This window comes from Megalobrama amblycephala, linkage group LG16, assembly GCF_018812025.1.
Source record: "Megalobrama amblycephala isolate DHTTF-2021 linkage group LG16, ASM1881202v1, whole genome shotgun sequence".
In the NCBI taxonomy this organism is placed as follows: domain Eukaryota; kingdom Metazoa; phylum Chordata; class Actinopteri; order Cypriniformes; family Xenocyprididae; genus Megalobrama; species Megalobrama amblycephala.
Window position 1 is genome coordinate 31,779,382 of NC_063059.1, and position 18,437 is coordinate 31,797,818.

Genomic DNA, 18,437 nt, shown 5'->3' on the forward strand with positions numbered 1-18,437 from the left:
TGAGTCTTTCGGGTTTTTGAGTCGTTCCTTAAACACGACAGACCCATACACTAAACCAATGCATTCTGAGCCGGAAAGAGAATTGATTAGTTCTCTTCATGAGTCTTTCGGGTTTTGAGTCGTTCCTTAATCACGTAACAGACCCATACGCTATTTCTGACATTTCTGTCACTGTTTTTGTTACTGAGGATCTGTGGTGTGTTATTATAAATAAATAAAGCCCAGTTATAAATAAAATATTGATTAATTTATCTTTTTGACTGTCTATCTGTAAATAAACACTAGGCTATATAATAATATAATAATCCAAGCCTACAATACAAAGTATTTATAGCCTAGTTTGTTCATTTTTACTCCAATTTTGAGTTTGCTGTTATAATAATTGCTTTTCCTAGGCAGACTTGACATATTGGTCTAATATAAGAAGATTGCTCAAAAAGGACATAATGACATAAATTAAAAGCAAATAACATTTTGAATTTGAATTATTAATGTTAGTTTAAAACATCAAGGTTATGATAACTTCAGCTTTAACAGTTGTAACTCAAACTCAAACAAAACTGGAGAGTTAACGTTATTTACTAATAAATATAATGTGCTTGGGTCACACAGCATAGTGTATGGGTATGTCACGTGATTAAGGAACGACTCAAAAACCCGAAAGACTCATAAAAAGAACTAATCAATTCTCTTTCCGGCTCAGAATGCACTGGTAGCGTATGGGTCTGTCACGTGATTAAGGAACGACTCAAAACCCGAAAGACTCATGAAATGAACTAATCAATTGAATCATCAGGTGAACTACCTCTAGCAGTACAGAACCTGTAGAATATTGCACATGCGCGACTGAACGAATCACTCCCCGAGACGACTCGTTCTTCCCGAGTCACATTAAAGATTCGTTCAAAATGAACGAATCGTTCAAGAACGACACATCACTATTGGCAAGCCATTTCAAACTTCCAAAAAGAAAACAAAACGAACTCCGTTTTGACCTGATTTTGTTCAAAATGACGTCACATCAGTTCGGTCTTCGATTTCGTTTGAAGTATATTTTGGGGCATTTAGTTTTAGGGATCAGGGTTGGGTGAAGGCAATCGTTTATTGACATAGCCAATTAAATGTTTAGAACCATCTCCAGGGCGGGATTTCCACTGAAGTGGTTTGGGAGAAAAAAATCACTCTAATGAAAAACACAGATTTAATGTTTTCCATAGTTTAAATTTCATTTATAACAATTAGTCTTTCGGCGAGCCCCGCCCCCCTTAGTTACTGTTGCTTTGTCCCACAAGCCGTGGTGCTGTCACTCCACACGCAGTGAAAAATACATCGCGGAACAAAGAGGATACTGACCACACATCGACAGACAAGACAGAGCAGGTTACTTATGATATTAAACAAAGTCCCAGCTTTCAAACCGTGTAGTTATTAAAGAAATTCAAACAATAAAAACCGTTTTGTTGCTCTTTAATGTGTCGTGACCATGGTCGTGACAGATTGCTGTAGATCCTCAGCTCAACCGCTCGTAAAAACCGATCATCTCTTTCTATTAGTCCATGAACATGAGAATGAATGTTGTTTCAAACGCGGAAAGACATCTATAGAGAATACGAACCAACGTCACGCCTCGTTGCATGCCGGGGCGGCGGCGCCATTTTGACAGGATCGCCCTCTATTACTCGTACTGAAATTAATACGGATTCTTGCTTACCTTTTGTTTTGTTTCTGCCATTAAGTGGAACGTTAACATTTTTAATGGTATCGTTTGCAGGGAATAGAAGCTATTTTATCGCGTCGCATGATCATTTTATTTATTTATTTTTTTTCACTGTAGTTTTGTAGAATTTCGTTTACAATGTTGATCTGTTTACTGTGTCGCACGCTGGATGCTCACCGCTGCTTCAGCCATCGTATGAATATCCAAATAAACGAACACACTGTATTTTTATATTTATTTTAACAAATGACAACTACACTAAGCAATTTCTTACCTTTATAAAACCGTTATGAAGAAAATGTATAAAATGCTTGCATTTTAAGTGATACTGAAAGTTTATATTTTGGTCTCATCCGTTTTTCTGCATGTGCTTTATTTGTAAATAGAATTTGGTCTCTTTAATATCAGTCTAAGTGCATTAAGCCTTTTCTTGAGAGGACACGAGAGGAAACCGTTTTTATAAACGTGTTGCGTTCATATTTTGGGCTCATTTGCGTATCTCCACGCAGTATACTTTAATAAATATGTACAGAATTGTTTGTTTGTCACATGAAGCGTTTTTCTTGTTAAGCATTTGAATGTCCCCGTCAAGTTCTGCTAATTCACGAGCGCAGTGAGAGTCAGACTTGCAAAGGTAATGTTAATTATTAAACCAAACGAAATCAAAACGTTCAAAAACACTTAGCAATGTGATTCTTTTATTGAGTGATAAGCAGTGGGTTTAATCAGTGCCATTAATAATAGATTTGCCATCCGGCGTCTTCTCGTCATCTCCTTGACCTGCTTCCCTTGGTGTTTTTACACGTATAAAAGGCGAAAAAAAGTTTTTCACTGTCTTGTTTTCTCTCAGAACAATGATCTGAGTTACTATCACAATTATCGATGCAGCATTAATGAAATACAATGGTGACATTTTTCACAATCATGACAGAAAACAAATTACTGCACTAAACTCAATAACGGAAAGGCTGGGCGATCCTGTCAAGATGGCGAATAAACAAAGAAGTTACCCAGAACTCAATGCGGCGTGACGTCAGATTCGTATTCTCTATACACACCATTTTTCAAGTTTAACTCCACCGAGGTTAATCTTTTAACTACTGGCTGCTTTGTCGGACAAAATGGCGGATGTGGCGTTCTGATTGGTTAGATCTTTTGTCAATCAAACTCCCGGCGAAAGGTCAATTATGGGACTTAATTATTTAATAATTATTAATAATTATTAACCGTCATTGAGATTCATACGCTGATTCTTGATGTCTGTGTGCCTAAAACAATTTTTGTTTTTTGTGTGTGTGATAAAGACAACTTTCAAAAAAATGTTTGTATTGTAAAAGCTGATCTTCTGAATCACAGTGCTGCTGTAATCAATAATGTAAATCTAACTAAGATTGGGCTCTAAATGAGTTCAGTGATTCAGATCAAATAATGATTATGTGAAAACATAACCAACACCATCTGATCATCTTTTAACTTTGCTTCTCTGGTTGGTTTTAATGCAGTTAAAACTGGCCAAACAAAATCTAAAGTCAAGGGTCAAGAGCTCGATGATGGTAACTTAAAAATTTTGATTTTCTCCTTTGGTGATTCTGCTTGTTATCATCAGGTGTCTTCAATAATGGTCAATCATCACTCAATTAAACACTTATTTATCTCATTAATGCTTCAGTGGGTGGAATAAAAATATGGCAGGACTTTTACTCTCTGACCCCTGGACTTACCTCTGGAAATGGTCAAATATTATTTCAATGGAAAAAGGCAGACCCTTCAACACATAGCAGCTGGATAAAAGAGATTAGGTCTTTTCTGCTGGAAAAGATTAAATACATGATTTGAGGTTGGAAAGTTTCAGGTCACTGGAGGGAACTGTTTGAGTTATTGGAGGAAATGGTCTTTTAACATGCCCGGGAAGTTTCCTCAAATTCTTGTGATTTATTATTCACTGGAAATTGAATCAATATTTTGTTATTCTAGTGATAAGGGGAATGTTAATAACATTCCCCTTAATGTGTATACTTAATAACACGTTTTTTTTTTTTTTATTTCTGTAACCATGTGTTTATACAACACATTTGTTATGGCACAAAAGCCAAAAGAAAATAAGATCAGGTGTAGATGGTTATATATTGATGATGTTTAGTGGTTTGATTTGCTGATCTTTTCCACTGCATAATATCTGATTAAACAGGGGACATAAAAATTTGGAAGGATTCATTGTTCTATGTGATTTTTCAGTGTAAGTTCCATTTTTATGCTTATTAGAGTGTAAAACACCTATAGTGCCATACTCTCACACAGATATCAAGAATCAGCATATGAACCTCAACAATGGTGACAAATAACAAATTATTCAGATAAACCTCTGAACATCACAAAACAAGCAATTAAAGTCATAACAAAAACAGCAAAAGTAAAAGCAAATAGAATAAAGTAGACAATTCACCTGTATTATTTATTCATGATGCAATGCATGCTGGGAGCCAATGGATGAGTTTGGTACTATGCTAGTACCCAGCATGCATTGCAGCATGAATAATTTTTTAATGGTCACCATTGTTGAGATTCATATGCTGATTTTTGATGTTTGTATGAGGCTGAGTGATACCATATTAAAAAAATTGCTTGTAAAGTCTTTATCTGATTGTCATAACAATGCTACAATTTTTTAATCACAGTTTTACTACAATCATGAAAACATATCCATTTAATCAGAGACTAAACTCTGACTGAGAACAGTGAATCTGGATGCTAAATGATAAACATCATCAATATTTATCCATCAACGCCTGGTCATATATTTTCTAGGCTTTTGTGCCATAACAAATGAGCTTTATAAACATGTAATTATAACAGCCAGAAAAAACTAAAAATGAGACCAATGGGCCATTTTTGTTCACAGCACAAGTGCTCCTAAAGAAAGATGTTACCGTAGAGCCCTGTGTATGACAGTCAAACTTGATATATGACCGTGTTCTTAAAAGCATACATACACACAGTTTATACAGCAATATATAAAGTGGTATACACATTCATATTTTAGCTCTGAGTTAGAACCAAACAAAAACAAAATTAAACTAAAATAAAACCATTACCTGTTGAATTTTATTCTTCTGGGTTACACATGTAGCCTATGTGTGAAATGGTCAAATATTATTTCAATGGAAAAAGGCAGACCCTTCAACACATAGCAGCTGGATAAAAGAGATTAGGTTTTACATTCTGCTGGAAAAGATTCAATTCATGATTCAAGTTTCAGGTCATTGGAGGGAACTGTCTGAGTCACTGGAGGAAACGGTCTTTTGCCATGTCCAGGAAGTTCAGTTTCCTCAAATTATTGTGATTTATTATTCACTGGAAAGTGGATCAATAGTTTGTTATTACAGTGATAAAGGGAATGTTAACAGAGTACGTGGGTACATAATATGTCCCCATTTAAAATTCAAAGAATGACTTAACTAAAAATGTGCTTTAAATCATTATAATGAAAGTTTAATACATGCCTTACTGTACAATTTTTTTTTTTATTATTATTCTTTTGTATTTAAAGGTTCTTACATTTCAGAGGAAGATAAATCGATTGAGAATCTATTATAAATGTGACTTCTAAATGAGATAGCAATACATGTATTTGAAAAAAAAAGAAAATAAAAAACTGAGAAAATAAGAAATTCTGTTTGATGGAAAGGGTTGTTTTAAAAAAGTTCTAAAGTTGTTGGATGTACATAGTTATGTTCAAATTAGACAAAAGGATTGATTTGATCATTAGCATTTTAATTCCAGATTGTTAAATTAAGTTGTTACTTAAAAGGCGTTTTCTGCGTCTCACTGACCATGTGATTACAGCAACAACGACCATAGCTACAACACACAACAAAATTACTAGAACTGTCAAATTCAAGCCTTGGTTTGATATTCCAGCGGGGTTTGGATCAGGGAGGATCTTTGAAGCTTGAGCAATGTTAGAGGTTTCAGATTTCGCATTTTGTTCATCCTCAGACTGAACTGCAAAGTGTGGTGCCATTTTGGATTGTGAAACTGGGATTTGTAAGGCCCGCCCAATCGGCCCAATGGCGGTTTCCCACCGGGCGGGGAAGGTTTCTTGCGCGTTCCGTCTTTTCAGCGTGGCAAAGTAGTTTCATTCCAAATAATCTTTTATCTGACTCCATGTTATTATGACCTCGAATTTAGTTTAGAATGTCAATTGATTATTGGTCATTTGTATAATAATTTGGCTTTACATTTGAATATTCTATTTAACTCTTTACACTTATTGTACTCGTTCATTCGGTTCTCAGTGTCGCACAGGGTCCTCGCACTGGCCATTCATTAATATGCGGGCCCACGATCACAAACTCGTCAGTCTTGGTCACTAGACAGAGGTAATTGACTATACTAATAGAGTGCCGCTCTCATGCTTGCTTTCTCTAAAAGTATTTGGTTTAGTCCCCTATAGATCTGTATACACTTGAATTAAAGTAACACTAACTCTAGTCAGAGGTCACAACCACTACTACAGTTAAGCCGACCAATATTACTTCTCTTATAGTAGCTTTGGTTTGGTTATGCCATAGTTTCCCATGTACACTTAGCTAGAGTAACATTACAATAAACAGAGGTAAGGCTCACCCTATTTAGGTTGGTCGATTAGTTGTCCTAAACGGAAATACCATTTTAGCCTTTACAGTCTAAGTACACTTGAACTAGTGCCAAGTGTTAGTCGGAGCTCTAAAATCACAGTTAGTGTGCCCTATGCTCCACTCAACTGGACTTTAGTCCGTTACTAACCTGACGCAGATTTGCGGTAACAATGGATACATCGTAATCTACTGAAGTCAATAATTTCAGAGTAAGTCAGAATAAATCAAATGTGACAATTTATTAGTCAGGTAAATGTATCATGCCAATTACATAATCAATTCAAAGATGATTAATACAAAACATCAAATGCTCAGAAATAGAGTAAGGTGCATACCTGACATTAGGAAAATACACACTGCTGAGTGTCCTAGACACTCAACAATGAGGGCACGTCTGAATACAGAAGCGCCTTGAGCCTTTTGCAACATTTCTTTAAAATCTAAAAATGAGGGGGCCTTGTATATATATATATATATATATATATATATATATATATATAGGTAGTATCTGTATTTTATGTGAAAGTAAACTTTATACAGATTTTTTTTATTTTTTGTTATATGTTAATCATATGAGCACATTATTATTACAGACTTTTTTTTTTGAGTTTACTAAAGAACATTTTAAATAAAGAGACTTCCACTGCATCAGTAACTACACAATCACCATCTGTTAAATAAAACAACATGCAGCATACCACCAATATTTCTTGATCTTCTCCTGAACCTAAGCACAGGCTCTACTTTCAGCACAATGGTGACCCACAAAACTCAATTTTACAGTAAACTACTGGCAACAGTATTGCCAGTATATAACTGTTTTTAACTTACAGTTTATCACTGTTAAAATACAATTTGTGGGTATGTCTTTTTATCTTATACCTTTAACCCTTTCATCCCCACAGGAATATCCTCTACTGCAGTGTATCCCAACCCTGCTCCTGGAGGCACACCAACAGTGCATATTTTTTGATGTCTCCCTTATCTGACCCATACATTTCTAGGTCTTGCAGTCTCTGCAAAGGAGATAATAAATTAAATCAGGTGTATCTGATTAGGAAGAGTTGGAAAATGTGTAGTGTTAGTGTGCCTCCAGGAACAGGGTTGGGAAACACTGCTCTAGTGTCCACACTATAGAGAAAAAGTAGCATTGACACTGTGTTGCAGTGAGACAATTAAGTTAATATTTAAGTGATAATTGAGCATTAATGATGAACACCTGCTGTTAACCAGAACCACTGAAAAGAGGAACAAGAACGGAATATACGAGCAGAACTACAACTGTAAACATTATTACACTTATTACTGACCGGTTTAACTTTATTTCTACAGAAGATCTTATTGAGAATTAACAGAAGTTTAGATGTTGATGTTTCATTGAAAATGTTTGGTTTAATGTCACCATTGAGGAGAACAGCACTTGCTTTAGTTGAGCTCTTTACCCGTGACTTTTTATTTTATTTTATTTTTTCTCTGGCTGTTTAAACTGTTTAGTCACATTTATTATGACAGGAACAAACGTAGAGAAAAAAATCATAACCATCACATAGTCTTTTGATACACTGCGTTATATCCGTTGTGTTACGTTATTACCACTGTGAAACTACAGCGAGACTACAATCAGCTAAAAATAACTTATTTTTAAACACCATGCACAAAAAAGAGCTGCAGCATTATTTAGACACACACAGATCAAAAACCAACACATCAATCTCAACAATAGTGGCAATAAAGCTGCATTATTTATTCATGCTGCAGTGCATGCTGGGAGTTTTGTACTATGCTGGCACCCAGCATGCATTGCAACATTAAACTTTTGAATGTCACCATTGTTGAGATTCATAATCAGATTGTTGATGTCTCTGCTGTCCAAGTTAAAAATTTTAACACATTATAGGACTTATATATTCTCATAAATAACTGAAACATTGCTGGTTCTTCATAGATAGACAGAAGACTAGACATAGAGATCAGTAAATTAAACAAGATGATTACAAGATCATCACAAGAGCCAATAAACATGACCAACATCATGTTGTTTTTTTCCTGCCATAACAAATGTGTTTTATAAACACTCAGTTACAGCAAGCAGAGAAAACTAATCTAACAAAGTCAAGAGCCCAACTAAAGCAGACACTGGTCACCACGATGGTGACTGCAAACTTCAATACATTTTTATTTTCAATAAAATACATCCAAATCTGTTTATTCTCAATAAGAACTTCTGTACATGTATGAAAGAAATAATGTCAAACTGGTTTGTGAACTGGTTTGACACTCAGTGTGGCTGAAGTCAGTTGTAGTTCTTGTGTTTCTGCTCGTCTCTTCTCTTTTTTCTGGTCTTGTTTCTCTGTCCTTCAGTGATTCTGCTAATCAGGTGTTCATCAGTGTCTGAATTCACTCACTTCTTTTCATTCACTCTGTCAAGTGGACTATATTAATGAACTAATGTAGGGAATAGTGAATGAGGGTATAGGGTGTGATTTGGAACACAGCCTCTGAGTGTCGACTTTGAGCGATGTTAACTCACAGTATATTCCTGTAGGCTATTTTCTCGAAGATGACAAATATTACCCAGAATGCATTGTTTTCTACAGTATATTACTGTTTTAATGGGAAATGGTTTGTTACTGTCAGAATTTGGCCGTTTTTCTACAGCAAGGTCTAACAGTGTGTGCTGGCTTGGTATTAGCCCAAGTCAAGCCACTGCTGTTATGGACTGATGATGAAAATCTGATGGTGCTTTTTAAATAAACTTATTGGCCTCAAGCATTGTGTCAACTTCTCAGGAATCAAAGTAGTATTCTATAACACTAGATAACTGTGTACCCTCCATGAACTGTATACATCCAGAGTGAGAAAAAGGACTCAGAAAATCACTCTGGATCTGTCACATCTAAGCCACCTTCTGTTTGAACTTTTGCAGTCTGGCCAGCGCTATACAGAGCACTGAGCACCAGAACAGACAGGCACAAGAAAAGTTTATTCCCCCAGGCAATCATGAGCAGTTAAATGTTCTCCCCACTGTGCAACGACGATATGCAATATTGATACAATACCCTACCTCTTCTTATTCCATTCCTTTCCTTGTTAATTCTATTATATCGTAAATACAAATTAGTTTATATTGTGTGTATCTTATTCACATATATATTTATTTTATTTTTTTGTATGTTACTATCTGTGTACTGTTGTTGTCTCTGTGTACTGGAAGCTTTGTCTGTCACCAAAAAAATCTGTGTGTGAGTGTGCAAACATATTTGACAATAAAGCTCTTTCTGATTCTGATAAATTTAATAAATACTGCTTCATTGTGATATGGTGTTTCAAGGTACACAATAAAGTATCACATTCTTTTTTTTGTCATGATCACCAGCTGAAGTGCCCTTGAGAGCCACTAGGAGGCACTCCATCACATCCCCCATAACTCCTTGCCTGGTCTCATCATCCATGATTGTCTACAGCAGTTTCTCATTACCTTGTTTAGCCCAGCCTATATAAACCCTGTTCATGCAGACATTCATTGTAGTCTGAGTATGCTGTCTTTTATGTCTCATGTTTGTGGTTTTGACTTTCTGCCCAGTTTCTTGGTTTTCCCTGTGACTGTTTGGACTGTTTACCCTTTGCCTGTATTTGGATGTTGATTGTGGATGACCCTTTCAATAAATACTGCATTTAGATCCTCACACTTTGTGTCTTGGAGCTAGTGATGGCGAGATGAAGCCTCATGAAGCATTGAAGCTTTTCAGCCAAGTGGTTCACAAAAGGGTTCATTTCTCGAGGCTTCATTTGTTCACAATACCACCTGGTGGTCAAAGAGTGTAAAACAAGCAAATACATTACAGATGACCTGATGTAGGGTGACCACCATTAAACAAACAAAATGTGGGACAATTATTAAGTTTGTGTGGGACAATGTGGGACATGTTACCAACACTAAAACACAACCTGAAGCTGTTATATAATGTCTATCTAACTTAATAAAAACATTTGTATTCTTCCTTTCAGCTGATAAAATTACTTTGTTCTTTAGTCGCTTCCAGAAAACACCATTACATCACAATATAACAAAACATGTCTTTATTTTACATGTAATTTAAATTAAACATCACTGACCCTAAAGGCAGCAGGCATCATGCAGATAACTATTTTTGAATTAGGTGAATGGAAACTGGGGACATTTCCTATTTGAGTGGTCAAAATATCACCAAAATCTCATTTGTTATTATTTATTTAAAAAAACAGGGACAATACATTTTTGAATGTTTTTGTTTTTAATTGTTGTTGGTTCCTTATAGGCTATTATTACATTAATAATTATGATTTAGTTTTATTATTATGATTTTTGTTTTGGTTTTAATACACTTATTTTAAGTGCTTTTACACGATAAATAGTAAACACTGTAAAAGCAGTTCAAAACAATATGCCTGTTATAGGAAACAGAATTATGACTTTACAAGAGCACATTACATTACAAAAATAAAACAACATAAATAGGCCTATAAGAAGATAAATATTTAACAGCACTTAACAGCATTTAACAAATATTTTTTAACATTATTGAATTTAATATTTTAATTTTCACAAGCTGTTTTCAGCTACTGTATACAGAAATTACACCTTTTTTAACTTTTAACTATTTTTATCAATTATTTTAAAATAGACTCATTTTAAGCACAAAGTACGTGTATTATTTTATTTTATTTTTTATTTATACATAGGCTATCTGAGTGTAGACTACCTTCACGTAGACGTGTGTGTGGAAATTGCTGTGTTGTGACTGAGGAACTTTTGTGGACGTTTAAAATTTTACTGTCTATGATCAAAACTGCTGTTCAGAACTCTATGGGTGACGTCACGGACGCTACGTCCATATTTTTTTACAGTCTATGGTCATTTCCCTCCTTCATTTTACAGTAGAATGGTGGCTAGAACAGCTCCAGGTTCAAAGGTCAATACGGAATGGATTAATCTGCGTTATTTTTTTTAACGCGTTATTTTTTCTCAGATTAATTAATCGAAATTAATGCGTTATTTTGACAGCCCTAATATATATAGGTTCTGTATATATATATATATATATATATATATATATATATATCAGGTTTATTGGGACACTTTTTGCTATTGAAATTACTCGGAAAAAGTGTCCCAATCAACCTGAATTATATATAATGTGTATGTGTGTGTGTGTGTGTGTGTGTGTAACCTACAGGTTTTCTTTTCTTACTGGCTAAATGTTTTGTGCCCAATATTTAATTAGATTGTTTTAAAATAGCCAGAAACCCCCATGCAGAGATGGGTGAATGTCTGAAGATTATGTGTGTATATGCATTTCTTCGAGTAATTGATGTTATGCATTTATCATTTCTGAATTGGCTTCTAATTGTCTAAATGTAATGTAATTGGCATGATACATTTTTACTTGACAAATAAAATGTTATAATTGGTTTATTCTGTATTATTCTTAATTCATTATTTATAGTAGATTAAAGCGAAGGTATTACCACAAATCTGTGTTCAGGATTGATCATACAGAAGGTTTAATAGATGGAGCATGGGGCACATCGATTAAGTCCATTTCGATTTCTGACTATCGCTGCCTTAAATAAGTTGCAGTTTTCGTAAATATATAAAAACTATACTTTTTGTTACGAGTAAGCAGAGCATGACCGACTTAAAGGTAGATATTTACCCTGCAACCAATGTTTAAGATCAGAACTGACGAGTTTGTGTCCGGGAAGAACATTTAATTCGGCCGAAATGACTCTTCTAAAGCGATACCGGGACTGCAGTGAACGAAATAGTTGAAAATATAAGCTAATCAGAATAATCAGAAATCTAAATTAATGCATAACTAATGATTAATTTCTAATTGGAAACACAACCTAAGAGTAATAATCATTTGAAATTGGAGTCAGATTAAACGAGTGAAATTAAGTGAACTTAATAGAGATGCTGAAAAGCCATACACACATTAACCTTCGCCCAGACCGTCGGAATCCGTTTTTTGGGGGGTCCTTACAGGGTCAGGTCAGTTTTTGTACTGTTAAATAAAGGTACAAAATTGTCTCCAAAGGTACAAAACTGGTCTCTTAAGGTACAAATCACAAGGGTACAAATTTGTACCTTTCTACCATTGTACCCCAAAAGGTACAATTTTGTACTTTATTTTTTAGTGTATGCTTGCTATATTCAATTGTTCTGACAGGTCACGCTGACACGTTTGTGGTTAGATATTGGACGCCTGCCAAGTACTGCAGAAATGATCTTCAGAATCAGTTGCTCATTTGAATCCGATCAAAATATGTCTGTTATTATTTCTGCTGACATTTGATAGTGTAAGATTTGCAAAATTCCCTAAGGGGGTCAAAACAACTCTTATATCTATTTTTGGCATCTGACCAGTTTATGATATAATGGGTAAAACCATTTAACCTTTTCTTATTAGAACAAAAACATCAGTTTGTGTGGGTTGGGAATTTCCCTGTCGTTGATAATTTAGCTTTTCCCTCCTTTGCTCTCCTTGGCTTCTGCTGCTTCTCTCTTATCTGCAAATGTTTTAATTCTTTTTGATCTTCATCTATTAGATACAATACTCTGGATCTTACAAAACTCTAAAATTTTATTATTAACTATAGTTAATAAAGTAAAGTAAATAAAGTATATAAAGTAAATAAAGTCCTGGCCTTTGCCGAATTTTTGAATATTGAATAACTGGTGTTCATACTGAATTACCAATTTTATTCTGAGTATTCTGTGTCAGTCGGGCAGAGAAGCATATGTATGAGGGAGCGCTCTGTTGCGAGGATGACTATTGTTGTTTGATATCAATACCTACTTTTGGACTGTGTTGGTAGGCTATTGAAAGTCTGTGAAGTCAACTCGTGTTTTTGGGTGGAAGCTTCTAAAAAGGGCTCTGCAGCTACGATAACAGGAGAAGACTGGCCTTGCTGAATTATTAAATTGAGATCCATTGGCAAACAATATAGTAATATTTAAAATTAAAACCAAGAGAAAATTGAAATTGTCTAAATCCAGAAATCAGAAATTTAAATTGTGCAAATCTGTAGAATCTATTGTAAGAGAGAAAAAAAAATTAACATTGTACATTGTGTTTAGCCACAAAGTGAGTATTTTGAGTGTTTTATCTAATGGATGAAGTTTTACTCGGTCATGTCCTTTTCTATTAGTGAAGTCCTTGCATGGCACTAAAACCTAAAATACTAAATAACTTTTTAAATTTCCTGCATAACTTGATCTTGTCAGAGTGGCTGTCAGAGCAGTACATCAGCAGTTATTTTTGTGCGTAGATGTCCTTCCTATAAAGGAGATTGGATTGGATTGGATTGTAAAAAGGCTTACAAATTAAACTAATGGCTATTTGCCTCTATTTCCTCCAAGTCACTTTGATGAGGTGAAGTTAGTTTTGAACCATATTCCTGTTCTGCTCTGTACTGTACCCTCTGTGTTAGATCAAGTGTGCTGCTATCTTTAGAGTATTATGTTTCAAATTTTAGTGATACAATATGTACAACTGTATTTAGATAATTCTGCTGAATAGTTTTTGTTTTGTTATTATTTTATGCATTGTCTCAGATAGGTTAAAGTTTAACACTCTGAGGTCTGAGGTATCGCCGGCGATACCACCACGTTTTTTTTCTTACCAGTGGGAAAGAGACTCAAAATACTCCGTCAATGTTGCACATACAATTAAGAGTAATACACCATTTTAATCTGTTGAATATCTTCTTTTATTTGTGTACACTCAGAGTAAAAACACAATGTTGTGCTTTTTGTAAAATAAAGAAAACTAACATGATGCGTGATCTCTCGTCTCCCTCTGAAGGAAGTCCAATCTGATAGTTCTCAGAAAATTAACTGTAACTTAGTGAATACTAATCACAAAAAAATTACACTTATGTCTAAAGAAACGTTGAGATGTCAGGTTTTAAATCATGTAAGTCAAATCGAAAACAAATATTCTCTGTTTATGTAATCTGTATGAAAACAGAGCCATGTCAGAAGTCTGTGATTCAGCTCATTATCCGCTAATGCGGCCACGCCCACGGAGCGAGCGCTATTCAGATGCAAATTCTGAGTCTTGAAAAGTGTTTTGAATAGCCATAGTTAGCGATCTCTGGCCTCTGTTAGTTCGGTTAGTTCCTGGATTGCCTATTCTTCTTTAGCAGGCATTTGTGGACTAAAGGTGCACAGAGCGCCCTCCGGCTGCAAGTATGAATTGAAAACACAGTATCCAGCGCTCATAGTAATGACAATAAATATTGAATAATTACTCCTCTGTATAGAAAATTGACATAAACATATGAGAATCCATCAATATTTCTCCAAATGTGCATGCTTTTAAGCTAAAAGCCTATATGAAATGCCATAGAGGTAACATAATTGTTCAGACACTTTGCATCACAGAAATACATTATATTTTAAAGAATATAATAGAATACCATTATTTTAAATTGTAATAATATTTCACAGTATTGCTGTTTTTTTCTGTATGTTTGACATGATCACAGAGGGTTTTTTCACAGCCTACCTGTCTGAAAGAGCTCATTATTTATGCAGCTCATTAGAGCTCTTTATGCGATTATTTTGTCTTCTCAGGTAAGAATCACCCATTATTCATGATGATTCACGCCTCCACGCATACTGTGTTTCTTGACCAAAGATGTTTTAGAAAATTTAAATCTCTCTATTGTTTTATATTGTAGGGAAAACACCCTAGGAAGTAAAATTAGCTCAAATGAATAAAGAGTTGTTTAGATTACGACCGAGCAACTGATTCGTCCAGCGTTCATTTGCTCGAGCCGTAATAAGCTCTTCTAACGGATATAAATATCCAACACTCTTGAAAACCCTGATTAAAGCAGGTAGCTTGATCACAGTTTAAGACATTAAATCATAAAGCACATAATACAAGACACTTTCTTTTAAAATCTACAAGAGATTTTATTTATTCTAACACAAGCTAATCTACCACGAACACACACATACATACATACATTCATTCATACGCGTTGCAGTAAGACAGGAAGTGAGAGAGAAAGAGTTTAGGAGAGAGAGAGAGAGAGAGTGGGATATGATGAATTCCTAACAAAGTTATGCTTTTCAGAAGATCTGACCTGAACGAACCATGAATCATTAAATGCACCAGTTCAGTTTTAATCTGGAGGTACTTGCTTGCGTCGACTTTGAATGTGAATATCCCTCGTTGGCGTGTAGAGAAGAGTTTTCCAAGTCGATGAGTTGTCGCAGGGTATTCAAGGTCCGTGTTGTGTTCGGTAGAACCCAATCACGTTTGAGCTTGCTGAAAAATTAAAGGGAAGTGTCTTTGTCGCTGGAGTTGAAGCGGCAAAAGTCGTTGGTTGAACTTTGCAGCGAAACTTAGGACACAAGACTTTCAGCGGTAAAGGAAAATTAAGTAAAGAAAAGAAAAGTGAGTGAAGGTTGGATGGCTTGAATGAGTGGCTTGTCTGTTCTTCTTGTTACTCCATTGTTCTTGGTACTTGTCTTGACTTCTCTTACCAGAACTAACCAACTCCTTTCTCGTTTACTAACCAACTTCTCCCCCGTTCACTATCTTGCAATATGATCATTTAAACTTAGTTGTTTGTCACACCTCTGAGGAGTCTTGGCCAATCAGACATTGTCCTGTTTCAAGAGGGCCTTCCTCTGCCCCCAATAAAACATAAGTGTTACATCCTGTTTCTGCTTCAGCAGAGAGTGCCACTTTAACATAATTTCTATTAAATGGAATACAATACATTTTAAACAGATTTCATTCAAGTCAGGATATAGGAAAGGGGGAAAGAATCAAATTAAGTCCAAATAAGGCATACTTTCAGTCATTCAGTCAAGAGTTAACACATTTACATGAATTGTGAGTGTTCTAAAGCCTAACTGTTTACAGGTAGTACTTGTGGACACATAATGCAAAATGTATGTAGTTAAAAGATGTTTGATAAGTCCGTTAAAATTGTTGGAACAATTTTGAAGCAGATTTATTTGTTCAACAGTCTCTTTGGCTTTCCTGTGAAGTAAGGAAACAAGAGGGTCTGGATTGTCTCTCTGTCTTCTTGGGTGACCCTTTGGTATGTCGCTTCTGCTATCAGGAAGCATGTGTCGTAAAAGTAATCAGCCTGTCTTTATCTGCAGACGGGCCGGAGCCGGAACCTCAATTCTGAATTAGAATTATGTTTTGAAAGAATCATCTGAATGATTCATTTGTCTGGTTCGTCCACAGTTGCTACAATATGAAGGAGTAGGAAGGATAATTTTTACATAATTTTGAAGCAAAAACTCTAGTCTACAACCTCTAATACCCAGAAGTCTTGTGAACACAGATTTAATATTATTTTTTTGGCCTTATTTCAGTGACTTAAGTTTTTTGTTTTTCAATAACCACGCATAAACGCTATTCCTTCAAAAACACAAACATGTACATACATGTTCCTCACATATTATGGTAGCCTAGATTGTGCTGAGTGTAATGACACTTTTTCCATTAATATGTTTATGAACAACTGAAAAAAGCACAAATGTCAGGGCATGTCAAAACTTCTCCAGGCCCCAAATCAGCCTCAGACTCCAGAGGGTTAAAGAAAAATACTATATACATGAGATGTGGAGCTACTTAAAGGAGAAATTAATAAATAGTACAATATTAACTGAGTGAAGCAAAAATATAGTTTTTTATGTTTTTTTATCTGTCATCTGAAGACATCTGAAATATGTATTCATAATCCCTGGTGGACAGCTTGATTTATTGTAAAGATTTTTAGCATGTGTTAATGGAAATAACTTTTGCATTGTGTTGAATGAGAACAAGATTGAGTGACTAAGTCAAAATTAAATTGATTTAAGTAAAGAAAGAAAATTTTTATTTTGTTTTGTTTGATTTTGATGTATTTGTGAGTATTATTTATATGTTCAGATAATTAAAAATATAGTTTAGTTTGCTCTTTTCTGCATTTTGCAAAGAAGAACTTGCTTCTATTTTCTGCAAGGAAGAACTTGCTTTATTAAAATAAAATACAGAACTGCTGTTGTCAATTGGATGAGACTCTTAAAATAAGTAAAAGCAGAGCAGATTGCTCATATACGACTGTGATGACAATTTATGTGGGGTCAATTTGATTTATGCCATTCTCTGAGTGTTCAATTTCCAGAAGAAGCTGTCCCAACACAAACAAGAGCAAATAGACTGTGCATGCCAGTGGGGGAAAGAGACTCAAGGACTCAGGCTGCAGAGAAACGCAGGCACTGGTTGATGGGCCTTCAGCCCAACCCCTGAAAGAGGAAGCTGAAACTTCTGAGGGCTGACAACGAAAAGACTGAGTTAATGCAGAAGCAACAACGGAAACATCCTGCCATGAGATGCAGAGAGAGAAAGATGGCTGCATTCAGATTCAACCTCATGTTCCACCTGGTCCTCATGACAGATTAAAGTACTGGATGAAGAGAGACACTAAAACCGCCAAACAGGCCCAACTGACTTCCATCTCTTCCTCGAGTGTGGGTGCAGGTACTGTTGTCATCACAACTTACAAATTGGTAATAGTCTCATAGCAGTTCTTTATTTTGTTAACCTACTCAATAAGCACCAGTCCAACCTTTTTATGAAATGCATTAAAAACTGGGTTTGGACCTAGTTAGAAAGCATTGCATTCACAAACTAGGAGGAATGTTGTGCAATGAAGAGAGTTTAGACTCTGCCCTCAGGACAGACGTGTGTTACAGAGTTCTCTTAAATAGAATATGGATGGTAGAGATATGATTTTAGTCACTCCATCTTGGTTAATAGATATTTTATTCTGGCTATTTTATTTTTTTTTATAAAAAAAAATCCCAAACTGTAAAATCATTATATCACAAATGCTGTCATCAGAGATTATGATTATGGTTAACCATGGATCCATTTTTTTTTATTATCAGAACAGCTCATGAACAACTGTAAAAAGGATACTTTTTTTATTACATAGATGAATGATAAAATATATTTAAGAAATGTTTCCTCTTAACTGCCTAGGCTTAAAATAATTGCTTTAAAATTGGTGTTTGTTAT